We start from the raw sequence: 16,407 nt of genomic DNA on the forward strand, positions 1-16,407 counted from the left end.
GCGTGCTGCGTTACGAACCCAGCGGTTCGAGTTCGATTGCCGCTCACGGCCGACACAAGTGACGTTTATCTGAACTAGTTATGGGCCTCCCCTAGGCCGACTCAGCCTCAAATGAGTACCTGGTGCGGTGTGTAAACATCGCCACTGGGGAGACAAAGGCGGCCGGGTGTGGTTCTGGCCACCGTGTACCGTACCGGCCTTCATAGGTGCAACTCGCTAACGGCACTTGCCCAAAACAGTCTGTTGAGGCTATAGTGGGGATCTTTGTCTTTGCGCGTGTCCTTACAGCCAGCCCTGGCTCTGTCACGTGGCTATTGGAAAGGAGACGGATTGTAGTGGGTGGTCCATTATGACCAGAAGACCCCGAGAGAGAGAGAGAGATCGAGTTTCCTAATCCGATTCTCGGATGAAGTAAAAATGAAATAAAGCAGAGAAGCGGTTCACTCATTTCACCAACGCATTATCAGAAGCTCCGCTTTCAGCAGGGACATTCCCTTGAGCACTTGCTGGCGTGCAAAAATTCAGCTCCGAGCCCAAGAATTCAACTATTTCGCCTTCAACCGCTCACACGCCACCGTGCTGATATGCGCTTATCTCCGCACGCCTCCACTGAGCTCTACAAATGCCGATCTTTGAGCGCGTAACGAGGAAAGGGGAGGGGGGGGATTATAATTCTGTACAACACGGACGCCAAATCGTTGTTCGTTCGTGTGCAGGAGTGGCTGAATGCGACCGCATCTCGAGGTTCTAGTACGTAAGCGGTGGGCATATTTAGCGTGGGAGAGCGCTGCTCTTCATTGTAAGGCCCTCTGTCCACAAGCGGCCCCTGGTGGCCTTTAAGGCGGCCCCTGATGTGCGGCCACTCCGACAATACACAACATGTGAAAACACCCCCCCCCCCCCCATCATCGTGCTGTCAAACCCCCCAATGATTTCAAACGTGTGGTGAGCCTCACATTGATGATGACTTATCGGCGAAAGTTGCCCCCCCCCTCTGAAAATGAGTGAAGCACACTGGTCTATGGTCTGGTTGAGATATCACTTAGCATGTTAACTGTGGCCAATGTTAGTCTGTAGGCAACGTTAGTCTATGGGCATTGTTAGTCTATGGGCAATGTTAGTCTATGGGAAATGTTAGTCTATGGGTATTGTTCGTCTGTAGGCAATGTTAGTCTATGGGCAATGTTAGTCTATGGGCAGTGTTAGTCTATGGGCATTGTTAGTCTATGGGCATTGTTAGTCTATGGGTATTGTTAGTCTATGGGAAATGTTAGTCTATGGGTATTGTTCGTCTGTAGGCAATGTTAGTCTATGGGCAATGTTAGTCTATGGGCAGTGTTAGTCTATGGGCATTGTTCGTCTGTGGGCAGTGTTAGTCTATGGGCAATGTTAGTCTATGGGCATTGTTCATCTGTGGGCAATGTTAGTCTATGGGCAATGTTAGTCTATGGGCATTGTTCGTCTGTGGGCAATGTTAGGCTATGGGCATTGTTCGTCTGTGGCCAATGTTAGTCTATGGGCAATGTTAGTCGATGGGCAATGTTAGTCTGTGGGCAATGTTAGTCTGTGGGCAATGTTTGTCTGTGGGCAATGTTAGTCTATGGGCAATGTTAGTCCATGGGCAATGTTAGTCTATGGCCAATGTTAGTCTATGATCAATGTTAGTCTATGGCCAATGTTAGTCTATGGGCAGTGTTTAGAAATTTAGCCTCCCATGCGATAACTATGCATATTCATACACGGTCTCACCACATCGCGCACACAAATCACTTCACTGAGAGCTGCATTTTTTCTTTACTGCTTTTCATTACATGAATTCAGCATCGGTGTTCGTAATTGAGTAACTGTCGTTGTTAAACCCGATTAATTGGAGCGCAAATATAGACGGCGACACGAGGTGTGGGAAGGGAGCTACGGAGTGGAGTTCGGGCTGTGAATTACAAAATACTGTTTTGTTCATGCGTACATCTCAGCCCTTTAAGCTGGGGTGAACTGCATCACGTTAATGATAAATAAATACGTACACCTATTAATTATGCAAATGTTCATCGAGTGCAGTCATTTTGGCGACTGTGCCAGGTCGCGAAGACCATCAAATCGTCCAACATTTACATTCACCCCCTCGATTGAAGACCGAAACTGGAGGATTTCTCCATAATTTTGTATGTCGCTTGATGAGGCTGGTTGTAATTATCGGCGAAACGTCGTACTGGAATCGTAAATGCTGTGGGTTTACTCTCCAACACACCTGTGTGCTCAACTAGCAATGAATTGTCGCGTTTTGTTTACTGACAACCATGTTCTTTGTTCTGTCGGTAAAGTCACGTAGAAGGGAAATAATAAAATAATAAAAATAAAACATTATGAAATGAAATAAAATTCTCACGACGTTTCGGCCACAACGCAAGCAGCCGTCCTGTGGCCGAAAAGTCGTGAGAATAAAATTGTATTATGTTTGATTTTTATTATTTTATTATTTCCCTTCAACGTGACTTTACCGAAAGAACAAAGAAGATGAATCCCAGCAGTCACGAAAGCTTTAAATCGAAATTTACGTGACAATCCTAAATGATTTGACTGTCGGGTGGTGGCAGTTTTAACGACACATTTATATGTACACGATCGCACCTAACAATCCTCTGTTATGGATAATATTGCTCGCGAAAGCCTTAAATGTGAAACTAAGAACTATGGTTTAACCACATGCGACTGGACCTCAAATGTGAATTCAGAATCTCTGCCGTATTAGCCGAGTGCTCTTACAAAGCCATTAGAAGGCACCTCGAGACATGCGACCACCTATTTATAGACCGTATATGAGCATTTTTAAAGCATCCACGCATGTCTATACCTATAGCACTCATGCTATTTCTATATGGACGGGGGCGGGGGGTGGGGAAGAGAGAGATGCAACAGAGAGAGGAGATAGAGAGAGAGAGAAAGGAGAGAGATGCAATAGAGAGATGAAGAGAAGAGAGATAGATTAAATCTATAGCCCTCGGCCGCAGTGATATTGGTTTTCCCCCCCTGATGTGGTGGCGGCGCAGGAGGAATGGAATTATTTTCTGTGGAAGATGAAAGGAACCAAATAAGTAAACTGTGAAAGTCAGTCTATGGATGCGCCTGCAAGTTAAACAAAGAGAGAGAGAGATGGCGAGACACAGCATGGGGGTGGTCATTTAAATGTGAACGACCAAGGGATGGTGTAGATGGATGATTGGGGGACACTCATGGTAAAGGTGACGTTGACAAAGATGTCACCGTGGCAGATCTTCATGATGATAGTTATGATGATGGTCACTATGTAGATGATTGAGATTGTTGCTTTTTCACCTTGATACCCCTTGTGACGATGATGCTTAATTATGATGAAGACAGATGTGATGTAGATTATGATGACGATGACGACGAACCTGGCATGGATGTTACTGTTGTAGATTATGATGCTCTTCCTCACGATGACATTGATTATGGCGATGTTGGTGATGATGATGGTGGTGATGATGATGAGGTTGTTTGTGATGTTGGTGATGTTGTTGACACAGTAGGGGGCACAGGTGGTGCATCGGCCAGTCATCTCAGTCAGTCGACCCGTGGCACCTGCTGGGTCTGCCCCGTGACCTCCTGCCAGCGGGCGTTCGACACTTCACGTGGCCTCAACGTGCACATAGCCTGGCACAAGCGCCGTGGTGACGTCACCGCCACTTAGTGGCGAATGGCGGTTGTTGATGTTGGCGGTGATGTTGTTGGGGATCGTGATGTTGATGGTAATGATTACGGTGTCGTTGGCGATGATGTTGATGTTAGTGACCGTAGTGATGATGGTGATATTGATGTTGGCGGCGACGTTAGTGATGTTGGTGATGATTGATGGTAATGGTGATGATGGTGATGTTGGTGATGATTGATGGTAATGGTGATGATGGTGATGTTGGTGATGTTTGTGATGTTGGTGGTGGTGGTGATGTTGTTGGTGATCATGACGGTGATGTTGACGGTGATGCTGTCGATGTTAGCGATGTTGGTGATGTTGATGTTGGTGACGAAACCGCGCTCATTTACGGAAGTCTCGTGCCCTGGAGACGACGCGCGCGGTGGAGAGGGAGCGAGAGAGCGAGCGAGCGGTCTCCCGTCATCCCCACTCAGCCAATTAATCCGGCTTCGCCAATTAGTGCAATTATCCGCGTCGTTTGGGGATTATTGGGACGAGGCGAGAAGAGGGGAGCGACAATTGGGCTGGTGTGTGGGGGTGGTGGGGTGGGGAGGAGGCACCATCAACCCACGCATGCACGCGCGCGCGCATAGTAGCAGTAGTCGCAAAGCCTGCATGCTTTTTTAAACTCCAGTACAGAATCAGAATCCGATGAGCTATGAAGCTCTTTTTCACAGATGTCCAGTAGGGGCGGATCAATACTCACGACCCCCCCAACCACCACCACCCCCCCCCAACCACCACCACCCCCCCCCCCCCATCCACCACCACCCCCCCCCCCAACCACCACCACCACCCCCCCCAACCACCACCACCACCCCCCCCCCCCCATCCACCACCACGCTATACGTCTTTCCGCCTTCACCACCAATTTACTCCTCCACATTCGAATTACACACGAACTCGTTACACGCTGCACGTGCCGGATGATTGTTGAACACGTTCCACGTGACGCAGCCAGGCAATTAAGGCTGTCTGCGTTAATAGAGCCGATTGAAATGAAGATCGAGATCTCAGTGTATGTGTGGGGAGCACCAACGCGAAATGCTCTGAACTTGGCGTCCCGAGTTCAATTCCTGTTCACGGCCAACATCGGTGACGGTTTTCTGAACCGGAGCTGGGCCTCCCCTAGGTCGACTCGGCCTCAAATGAATACCTGCTGCGGTGTGTAGATATCGCCACTAGGGAGACAAAGGCGGTCGGGCCTGGTGCTGGCCACCCACCCCCTCGTGTGCCGTTCTGGCCTTCATAGGTGCTCGCTTACAGCACTTGCCCCAACGGTCTGTTTAGCCTTTACAAGGGGTCTTTGTCTTTGTATGTCACGTGTGCGTGTACACGCGTTCCACTCGTGGCTCCCGTGCAGTAGCGTAACGAGCGTGGGGGCCGGGGGGGGGCCTTGGCCTCCCCTGGTGGCCAAAGCTACGAATTTGGGGCCCCCCTTTCACAACCACCATGATAATTTTTTTCAACAACGGCGTAAAAGAACAAAAAAACTAGCTTAAAACGCGGTTTAATTGTTGTTGTTTTTTTTTTATCAAAATGCTTTCATTTACGTTCCACGTTTTATTTTAATTTGATTAGAGTTGGTCACGTTTCGCGACCGTGCAAGACAACTCAAATATTGGGGCCACACCTGACCAATTGCCGCAGCGCCCCGAGCTGATGATGCAATTACGCCACTGGTCCTGTGACCTGTACATCTCTCTCTCTCTCCCCGACTGTGTATATGATGAACTGCGTAGGATTAGGTATGTATGGAGTGCGTCTCGCGGGTAATGCGTGTGCCCATCACAGCTCACGTGGCTCTCTCTCTCTGTCTCTCTGCGCGCACTGCGCACGCGAAATTAATCTCCCGCGAATTCCATCCTTGCGCGCTAATTTCTCGCTAATGGCCCCATTCATCGCTCTCTCTCTCTCTGTCTCTCATGTCCCTTTCTTCCAACCCCTCGGGTCCCCGCTTCATCCATCCTTCCCCTCGACCCCCCCCCCCTTCACTTCGCCAGCGAGACCGACGACACAGCAAGTGAAAGCGAATAATAATAAGCAGAGCTGCATTTTCTCTCCACTCGTCAATGAACACGTTAACCCGGCGCTCTTCATTGCAAGGCCCAAGGGCCACTGTCGGCCCCTGGTGGCCTAGAGTGCGGCCCCGGACAATACACAACGAATGTGAAAACACCGGCCCCACATCATCATCATCGTCGTGCTGTCAAACCCCAATGGTTTCAAATGTGTGGCTGCCCTCATGTGAAAAGGAGTGAATAACACCGCGCTAATACAATCAGCTGGCTTTCGTCATATTAGCATTCATTTTGTTGGCTTTTCGGTCCGAATATTATAAGGTTTACGTGCTATGAAGAAAGGCCATTGCCTGAAACGTCGCCAATTATAAACTTTTAATGTGAAGGCCACACAGTGTTATTGACGAATGTGTTCAGGTTTTTTTGTTGCAATTTTATAAAGCAGTAGCGATGACTTTCGGATTAAAAAAAGTCGAATTTTTTAATTACTTTTTCGCATCATTTGTTGTATATGTAAGGACAGTACGAGGGGGGGATGTGAGGACAGTACGGCTCCCCGTGGCCGTGGTTACTCATTACCGTGACGGGAACAGACAGGGTCACGTAAGGGTGATACGGGACCTAAGTGGTCATGAATAATCATTGATGCGACGGGCATTAACAGGGTGGCCGTGAGGAGAAGCAAGGGACCTAAATGGTCGTAAATTGTCGTGAGGACAGAGACAAACGGCCAGGTGCGGTGAGAGAGAGTTCGGGAAGAGGGGCGTGTCCGTGTGGTGAGGGGGATAAAAGCCGGCGTGGAACAGGGCTCTGGGCTGCTGCTGTTGTGGGGGAACCAAGGAGCTGTCGTCAAAGTCGTCGCCGGCGACATCTTGGAGCGGGTCGTCTTCATCATCGTCCTGGAACGGGCACCTTGTCGTCTTGGAAGGCTGGAGTTCTGTTGTCTCCGTGACTGCTACGCGTCCGCTCCTGTGTAGCTAGCCAACTACACAGAGAGCGTGGCGTAGAGTCGTATAAGTTACGCAGGGGTATGTAGTCGCTCGTGGTTACTTGTTAAGTTACCAGTGAGTCGGCGGACTTTATTCATGACAAATATACATATAACTGAACAAGAAGTGTCTCTGAGAGCTACATTAAATGTACGAAATACAAAAAAAAAATCAATTTATCGACAATAAAGACGTCAATCACTTTTTTGCAGGAAAAGCGCGCGTGCGATGTCCCTGCACGTGGCGCGAAGGATTTCGCATCAGTTCCGAGACATTTTCAAATCGTTCTAAATATCGTTACCTCGGCTTGATTTTCGGATGTATCTGAAAATAGGTAACACGCCACTCTCGAGTAGCGTTTATTTAAGTGGGCAATCTCTAAAATTTTATGTTGACCCTCTGCTGGTCCTGGATTTCATCAGCAGAGCCAAGCTTGCTGAACAAATGCCGCTGGATTACGATATGTCATTTGGCAAGACCACTCCATTGCAATTACAGGGCCCTGTTCATCGCAACAAAGAAATGCCATACCACAAAACGAAATGCGTTTCTGTGGAACATATTATGGGTAAAATGTCAGAAACCTTACTGTGTGAGCAGGACTATCTTCTGTAGCTACAGGTAGAACACAAATATTAGTCCATAAAGCATCTTGGATTTCCAGAGAAATATTACCAATCAGCATTTTTTTAAAGCATGAAAAATAAAGCCTGGACCGGTCTCGTCAGCAGAGCCAGGCTTGCAAAACAACACACTGTAAGATTGCTTCCTCCTGAGGTACAAACATCAGGGACCTATCATGGGAAGAATAATATCTCACAATACCGTGTCGCCGTATTCTCCAGATTACAAGGCCTCTCCTGCACACGGTGTCAATAACGTTTTTACAAATCTGATCTCTCACGCATACACATCGACCGGATTATAAGACGCACCCTCGACTGTTTCTTTAAATAGAAGTGTGAAGTGGGAGAGTGCATCTTATAATCCAGAGAACGAGGTAAATGCGTTGTCTTGAGCGGTGGGTTTATTGTTGTCGTCACGCAACCGACAAAGCCGGCATTGCCGTCAACATCCATGGGAAGATTTCACGGGACGGCTGCTGCCCCAACCAACCAGGAGACGATCCCGGAAAAAACCAGGAGAGGTGGTAACCGTAGGTCACAGTGGGAATTCATGTTGCCGACAGCGACGGCTTGGAGGAGCCAGGGACAGAGGGAGGAGGGGGAGAGTGGGGGGTCAGAGGGGGGGGGGCTCAGATGGCACGCGGGGTCGGTGGGGGCACAGGGGACACGATAAATTACCCCTCTTGACCCCCTAAACCGAGCCAGTCGAATAACAACAGGTCAATAGGTCAGATGGGCGGTCAATTTAGACGGGTTAATGTGTGATGATATCGGCCAGTTGGTGGCGATGGCAGATATCTTGGGTAATTGATAGCAGGTCAGATGAAATGGAAGGCCGGCGAGAGAGGGAAACGCCTCGCTTTGGCGAAACCCTCATCCAGCAGTGGATTGACCATGGCTGGGGATCCACGGCTTCCTTTGCGTGGGGAATGAGAGTGCGCGAGTGTGGTCGCGTGCCTGAGTGTGTGGGTGCAGCGGTAGTGCAGAGGTGAGCGCGTTGCGCTACGAAGCCGGTGGACCGAGTTTGATTAACACTCACGGCCAACGCCTGGTGTAATATCGTCACTGGGGAGACAAAGGCAGTCGGGCGTGGTGCTGGCCACCCACCCCATCGTGTACCGTGCCAGCCTTCAGAGGTGCTCGCTAACAGCACTTGCCCAAGAAGTATCGTAAGGCTACAAGGGGGGGAGTGTCTTTGTATGAGTGAATGGAGGAGTAAGTGAATGGATGAGTGAGTGGCTGTTACCAGGTGACGGTTATTATTAATCTGGGTTCCTTGCACCACCCATCACTACTTCTTTCATTTCCTAATGGGTGTAAGTGTATGAGCGGGTGTGCGCCTGCCGTCTGCGTTGTGAGTGGTTGAGAGTGAGGGAGCGGTGGCGCAGCGGTTAGCGCACTGCACTCCGTACCTGGCGACCCGATGATGTATCCATTCACACAGCGCGGAGGAGGGCAGAGGAGTGGTAGTGTGGAGTGGGGTGGAATTTAATACACTGGGCACCGCGGTGGTGAGATGTTAACTACCTCGCCCGGTATACAGGAGGTCGTGGCCAGGTCGCTTCTGAAAAAGCGATAACTGCTATTTATCTGGTAAAATAAAAATAAAAGATGAATAGTTTCTCTTTGTTGGACCTTTGGGTAAAGTCACGTAGATAGGTTCTATTGTATTTTTTTTTTACCTATCTACGTGACTTTACCGAAAGACCCAAGAATATGAATTCCTGCAGTCACGAAAGCTTTTAAGTCCAGATGGATAGTTGTTAAAAAGAGGGGCGCTCAGGATCGGTTCAAATATCACTCCGTCGCTGATGTGAGTGGACCTTACCTGCTAAAAAAAATAGTTTCGTTAGTTCGTAATAGTTAAAAAAAAAACTCGCAGCGTCGTTTCAACTGCCGCGCCTGGAAATCGATCGATTCGAGCAGCGTGCTGAACATTGCACCGCTCCCATGAAAGGAGAATCCACGGCGGGAGTTCGGCGTGGATAACAATTACAATCATCCCGGCGCCTGTCACGGAATCCCATGACGGGATTAAATTGGATTCTCTCCCTATATCGCGGTATTAAAGGGAAATGGTTGGTAATCTCTCCAACCACGGATTTGTTTGAATGTGTGTACGTGTGTATGGACCGTGAAGTTGGGAGAGGAATCGTTGTGGTTCGAGCGCTGCGCTAGAAACTCTGAGACCCGAAATCAAACTCGGAGACCCGAGTTCAATTTCCGCACACGACCAGACACCGGTGACGATTATCTGAACCGGTCCTGGGCCTCTCCTAGGTCAACTCAGCCTCCAATGAGTAACCACTGGAAAGACAAAGCTGGTCGGGCATGGTGTTGGGCACACCATCCACTCGTGTTCCTTGCCGGCCTTCATAGCTGCTTGCTAACAGCACTTGCCCCAACAGTCTGTTAAAGGCTACACAGGGGTGCAGTGTCTTTGTGTACTCGTGTGACTCAGTCTAAAGTATGTGTGTAAACGTGTGTGTACATGTGTGCACGTGTGTGTGTGTGTGTGTATGTTGTGTATGACTGCACCGCCAGTGGCTTTTGTCGCATGGTATCGTAATGTCTCGAGATTTACTCATTAGGTTGACCATCAGGTTGACTCAGCCTAAAATCAGGATACGCGTGTGTGATCGGTGACACTTTCAATCTGATGCTTGTCTGGAATTCCTCTACGTCGACTAAGCCCAAAAGGAAGTAATGCGTTTGTATCGTCAGGATTCAGAATCTATATCTATACAGTACAACATATCATCACCTGTCAATCGCCGGGGGGCAATGAAGGAGCGGAGGATGGGGATTGGCTGGGATTTGCATGCAAATCACATGCAAATGAGGCTTTACATCATTATTGTTTACACGCGTGTCGAATGCAGGTGAAGACGACGCCTTCTCTAATACAGGTTTTGGGTTAAATCGCGTCACCACCCGGCACAGCCAATTAGTAAGGTTTGTCACGTAAACAGAACATGCCAATTCGTTACTGTTGTACTAGTACGAGTAACTGTTGTACTAGTAACGAATTGGTATGTTCTGTTTACGTGACAAACCTTACTAATTGGCCGTGGAGGGTGGTGGCGGGTTTAACGACACATTTATATATTTACGCGATCTAACCCCCCCAAAAAACCTGCATTTTGGATGATATTGGTCGCGAAAGCCTCCTACGTGTCAAACTGACGCCTCCTCTGTCTGTATTCCTCCTTGCCTTCATCGGCTCGCTTGCCAACGTGTTTACGGTCTCGTGAACGGCGCGTCAACGACCCTGGACGAGCGGGGAGCTGTCTTTAACGATTTAGCTGCTACTCACTCGTGGAGGAATCGCAGAAGAACCGTAAAATAAGTAAAGGAGCGCACGCATTAACACTTTAACAAAAAAATATTCCATCTCTCTCTCTCACTCGCAAACGTCACGCACCTAGGAGGGGGGGGGGGGGTCAAACATTTGTGACGATGTGTGACGAGGGGGGGGGGGGGGTTTGAGAAATGTGACGTCACATCAAAATGCGCAACTTTAAATAAATATAGACAACATTAAATAGACTTTTTAATACATGTTTTCTCCTACAACATCAGAGTGCAGCGCCACATTAAATACGCACTACAATGACAATAGTTTAAAGCGATTTGAAGCATTTTTTTTGGGGGGGGGGCAGAGTTTTGTGACGTCATATTTGAGGGGGGGTCTGACATTTTGTGACGCCGTGTGACGAGGTGGGGGGGTCAAAAATCGTTCAAAATCGCGTGACGTCATTTATGGGCGGCCCTATAGTTTATCTGCCATCCGGGATAATCTCACACGTGGAATAAAGCCCTGCAGAGTTCCCGAACTGTGGTTTAAATAAAACGAATCAATGCATCGGTCCGGTTCTAAATTCACAGGGCGCAAGTGCGTAAATTGAGACAAAGTGTACTGCCCGTTCCACTTAAAGGTCCCGCCAAGGTTTTTGTTTTAAGTGGAGATGAGGGATGGGAATTTAAATGCAGCCCTGCGTCTCGGCCTTCTGGCAACGATCAAAGGTGATTTCATGAGCCTAAGATTGCAGCTGTTTTTGAGACGGGGTGCTAAGGCTTCGCACACTCTTAGCGTTGAAATTTACAGCTGTGCTGATGAGTGATAAGGGGAAAAACTACTCGCCACGTGCATGGGCCTTCATGTTTTGTTCGATGACACTTTGGCGAATAAGGAGCCATTGTAATCTCCACCACCATTGTAATCTCCACCACCATTGTAATCCCCATCACCATTATAATTTCCACCACCATTGTCATCTCCACCACCATTGTCATCATCTCCATCACCATTGTAATCCCCATCACCATTGTAATCCCCATCACCATTGTAATCACCATTGCAATCTCCATCACCATTGTAATCCCCTTCACCATTGTAATCAGATCTAGATTGCCATTATATTATCATCGTATTCCTTGTAAATTAAAAACAATTCACCATCATCATCATCATCATCATCGATTCCATATCTTCATCATCATGAATATGTTACAAATTGTGCACCCAATCTTATACCAATCTCAAAAGCTAAGCAGCTGTTGTAGTTTCTGGCGACAAGGTCACCAGGCGAAGGGACTACACCAAGGGGTTATTTAATCTCCCTGCGTAGGGTACCAGACAAATCCACGTGGCCTCCCACGTGAAGCCAAACTTCCATTAATGGATTTGGCGAAACATCCAAATCCAGGACCCTCATGAATGGGAGGATTGAGATGCAGTGATATTTTCCTGAATAAATAAGGGCCACTGTTATTTTCACCATAGCACCATCATCATTGTCACTGCATTCATCTTTTTTTTACGTCATCATTTCGACAACGTGACGTTCAGTTCGGTTTATAAAAGAAAAACCAGGAATACAGTATTCACTGGATTCTAAGATGCTCCGGAATGTAAAACGCACCAGAAACTGGTGTCCTTTGTCAATAGCAAAAAAAATCTACAAATCCGGTCACGCACGCACACATGCAGCCACAAGATTATGCGACGCATCCCCAAATGTATGCTTTCAAATGCTACACAGTCTAGGTAAACGAGTGCATCTTATAATCCGGATCATACCTTAAAACCTGTGAAGCTGCTGTTACCCATACAATGGCAGTGAAGATTGCATTTGATTCCAGGCCGTGAGAAACGTGTTATCATATTTTTGCTCGGCTATAAACATGTTTGTTTTGTTGTTACGGGCGAGAGCCAGATCGATGAGAGGTTACTTTCATCGATGTCCGCTACCGACCCCTCTCATCGACTTTGAGCCCGAAGTGTTTTCACGGAGACAGCGACCCCGGCTGTAGAGGCCACACGCTGTCGATCACAGAAGTCACCTTCAATGAGCTGCACTCGCCCTGCTCGAGTTCCACATCCACAGAGGGGCGATGTAGAAGAGGGCTCAGGAATACACGTGTGTGTGTGCGTGTGTCTGTATGTGCGTGTGTTCCACACACACACACACAAACACGTGTAGTGGTTAGCGGTTAGCGCGCTGCGCTATGAACCTGGCGACCCGGGTTCGATTCCCGCTCACGGCAAACACCAGTGACGATTATCTAAACCGGTCCCGGGCCTCTCCTAGGTTGACTCGGCCTCAAATGAGTACCTGGTGCGATGTGTAAACATCGTCACTAGGGAGACAAAGGCGGCCGGGCGTGGTGTTGGCCACCCACCCCTTCGTGTGCCGTGCCGGCCTTCATAGGTGCTCGCTAACAGGACTTGCCCCTACAGTCTGTTAAGGCTAAATGGGGATCTTTGTCTTTGTTTTGTTCCACACTGCAGCCTCCCAGCTGTGGCCTACATTCACAGAGAACACCGTGCGTGCCTCACAGAGTCCACAATCATATAGACCCTGCGTCTGTACCCTACACTCGCAGAGACTCCATCATCCCATGGGAGTCTTAAGAGGCCGTCTCACTCCACTGGAGTTCACAGTCGTAGAGACCGTCACTCGAATTACTGCTCGAGTCCACAATCAGAGCGACGGCCGCCCTCTGGTTGTACTCACTCGAGTCCGGGCCCACAGAGACACTACACGCCAGGCGGAGATGGTCGTTGTTTGTGTGGCCGTGGGTTCAATGCTCTGGGCTCACGGGTTAGGCGTTGGCCATGATGAATGAGCCTGCGAGTAAGCGCGCGCGCGTGCGTGCGCGTGCATGCGCGTGCGTGCATCCATGCTGGAGCGCGCGCGTGCGTGCGCGTGCGTGCGTTCTGGAGCGCGCGCGGCGACTCCCCGGCCACGGGACGATGACAACAGCGGTGTCGCCATGGTAACGGGGGAGAGAGGAGCGGAGAGGAGCGGAGAGGAGCGGAGGGGAGAGCCGAGAGGAGAGATGCAAAAAATAATGGAATAGGAGAGAGAGAAGGAAGAGAGGAGAGAGTGGTTTACAGAAGGAGGTAGAATTAGAGAAGAGAGAGCGCGTGGAGAGACAACTGAGAGACAAAGCGGAGGATGAGACAGAGAGCGAGAGAGAGGAACAGAGACGGTGAGATGAGGACGAGAGACAAGAATGTCGATTGGAGACAGGGGAGGAGAGACGTCTGTGACGTAGCTACTGAACGGGTCCGTGCGCCGATCCACAAAGAGGGGAGAGAAGGGCCCGTCTCGTTATGTGGACACAGAGGGTTGCGTGCTAACCACGCTCCACCCGCCGAGAGAGTGGAGGCGGGAGGAGAGAAATAGATGAGGGAGAAGAGAGGAGATTATGAGGCCGAGTGGGTAATAGGCAAGAGATGAGAGAGGCAGAAAGAGCAGGTGGAGAGAGGCACAACAAAAGTAGAACAAAGATCTCCCGCTATAGCCTCGAACAGACTGTTGGGGCAAGTGCTGTTAGCGAGTAGCACCTATGAAGGCCGGAACGGCACACGAGGATGTGGACGGCCCAACACCACGGCCGCCTTTGTCTCCCCGGTGCTGATGTTTACACATTGCACAATGGTATTCTTGTCGGGCTGAGTCGACCTAGGGGAGGGCCCAGGACCGGTTTAGATATTCGTCACCGGTGTTAGCCGCGAGCGGGAATCGAACCCGGATCGCCGGGTTCGTAGACGCAAGCGCGCTCACCACTGCACCACCGCTCCCCATTCAAATGCACAGCGACACACCGCTTAGCTTCCGCCGGTCACGGAAGCTAAGCAGGTTTTGAGCCTGGATAGTTTTTGTTTGATTACGTGCGATGACCATGCACAGCGGGTTGGTATCGGCTTACGGGGTTACATGGCGGCCAGTAAACATTTGTGGATATGTTTCGGTATTCGTCGGTTCGATTCCTGACCACGGCTAACATCAGTGACGGGGTGATGTTTGAACCGATCCTGAGCTGCCCTGTTAGAAACTAAACGATTCAAAACGTCATTGGAACCTCATTTGCCAGTAAAAATATGATAATTGTTTTTTTTTTACCCTTCTATCTGGCAACAAAACTGACACCTTTTTACAATTATCAGAGTTGTGTTTTTTGTTTGCATTATGACTGCAGGTAATGTGGTCTATGTAAACAGGACTCCTTGTCTTCTTGGTTCTTTCGGTAAAGTCACGTAGACTTTACCGAAAGAACCAAGAAGATGAATCCCTGCAGTCACGAAAGCTTTAAATCGAAATCACTCCTTGTAAAAAGGTGTCAGTTTTTTTTGCCAGATAGAAGGGTAAAAAAAACAATTATCAGATTCAAAACGTGTTTTACCAGCTCTTTTTAAGAAGCGACCTGGCCACAAATGATAGCTCAACGAAGTGTATAGCAGCCAAATACTCTAAACGCGTGAAGTTCGTTCTAAACGTGGAGGGAAAAACCGGAGGACCCGGAGAAAAATCCACGCGACCACGGAGAGAGAGAGAGAGAGACGCAAACTCCAAATATACAGCAGCAGACGTCAGGATCGGGATCGAACCCACGACCCCCCTTGTAAACCAGGCGAGGTTGTTGTGAACAGTGTGGACAAGCAACCTCCTTACAAGACCCGCGCAGTCGGTAGGGGAGGCTGTCACCCAGCCGTGGTTTCACAAAGGGCCCCTGGCACACGATGACGATCGCTTGGACACTGCGGGCGCGTTAGATGATTACAACGTAACGTGTACATTACGGACACGCGCGAGGGAGCGATCGCGAGGGCGATTGCTGATTGCGCCGTTGATTTTCGTGGCTCCTGGGGATCCCGTGGGTTTCATCGCCTGCCCGGTGAATCCGTGGACGCGCGAACGCACGGCGAATCGATGGACTCTTTAGCAATTACCTATGCGGGTATCTGGAGCACCACACACCGAGCGGCGTAGCATTTAAGGGGCCCACACTCTGCCACCGTCCCGTCGAGTGACCACACGATGCTGTAGAGCGGCAGCCGTGCAATGCTGGTGGTGGCCCCCGCTCGCGTAAAGCTCCTCTGCATGTGAGCTCTTGTCCCCTCGGAGTGATCTTCGCAATGTTGTGGTGCAGCAGTAGCAGCAGCAGTCCGTTTGAGTTGTTTTTTTGTTGTAATTTGCACCCACAAATCCTCACCCCCCCCCCCCCATTGCGGGTCGTTTGGCCATACTTCACCATCGCCGGTCACTGCGGGTTGGTGAAGCGGATGCGTTCGTGTGGGTGAATAGATGCGTCACGACGGCGAGATGTTAATTACCTCGCCCGGTCTACAGGAGGTGTGTGGGTTTTATCCCGACCCTGATGCCCGCTAGGGATATTCGACGCCTGCATGTACAGACGGGCACGCACGCCCGCCTCCCGTGTGTAAACGAGACGCTCCGTTCTTAATGTCCACACATTGATGATGAACACATCCACCAAGAAGAATAAAGACCGCCACTTGAGTGCGTGCCACCTTCAAGGGCCGTTCAAGAGCCATTAGCCAAGACCGCTCCGTCTCTGGCCGTGCAGATGAGGAACCTCGCGCCAAGTCTTCACGACGGAGCTTTGATCAAATTAGGCGCAAAAGCAACCACAAAAACAAAGATCCCCCGTATAGCCTGGACAGACTGTTGGGGCAAGTGCTGTTAGCGAGCACCTATGAAGGCCGGAACGGTACACGAGGGGGTGGGTGGCCAGCGCCACGCCCG

This window comes from Lampetra fluviatilis, chromosome 23 (genome assembly GCF_964198595.1).
Source record: "Lampetra fluviatilis chromosome 23, kcLamFluv1.1, whole genome shotgun sequence".
NCBI lineage: Eukaryota > Metazoa > Chordata > Hyperoartia > Petromyzontiformes > Petromyzontidae > Lampetra > Lampetra fluviatilis.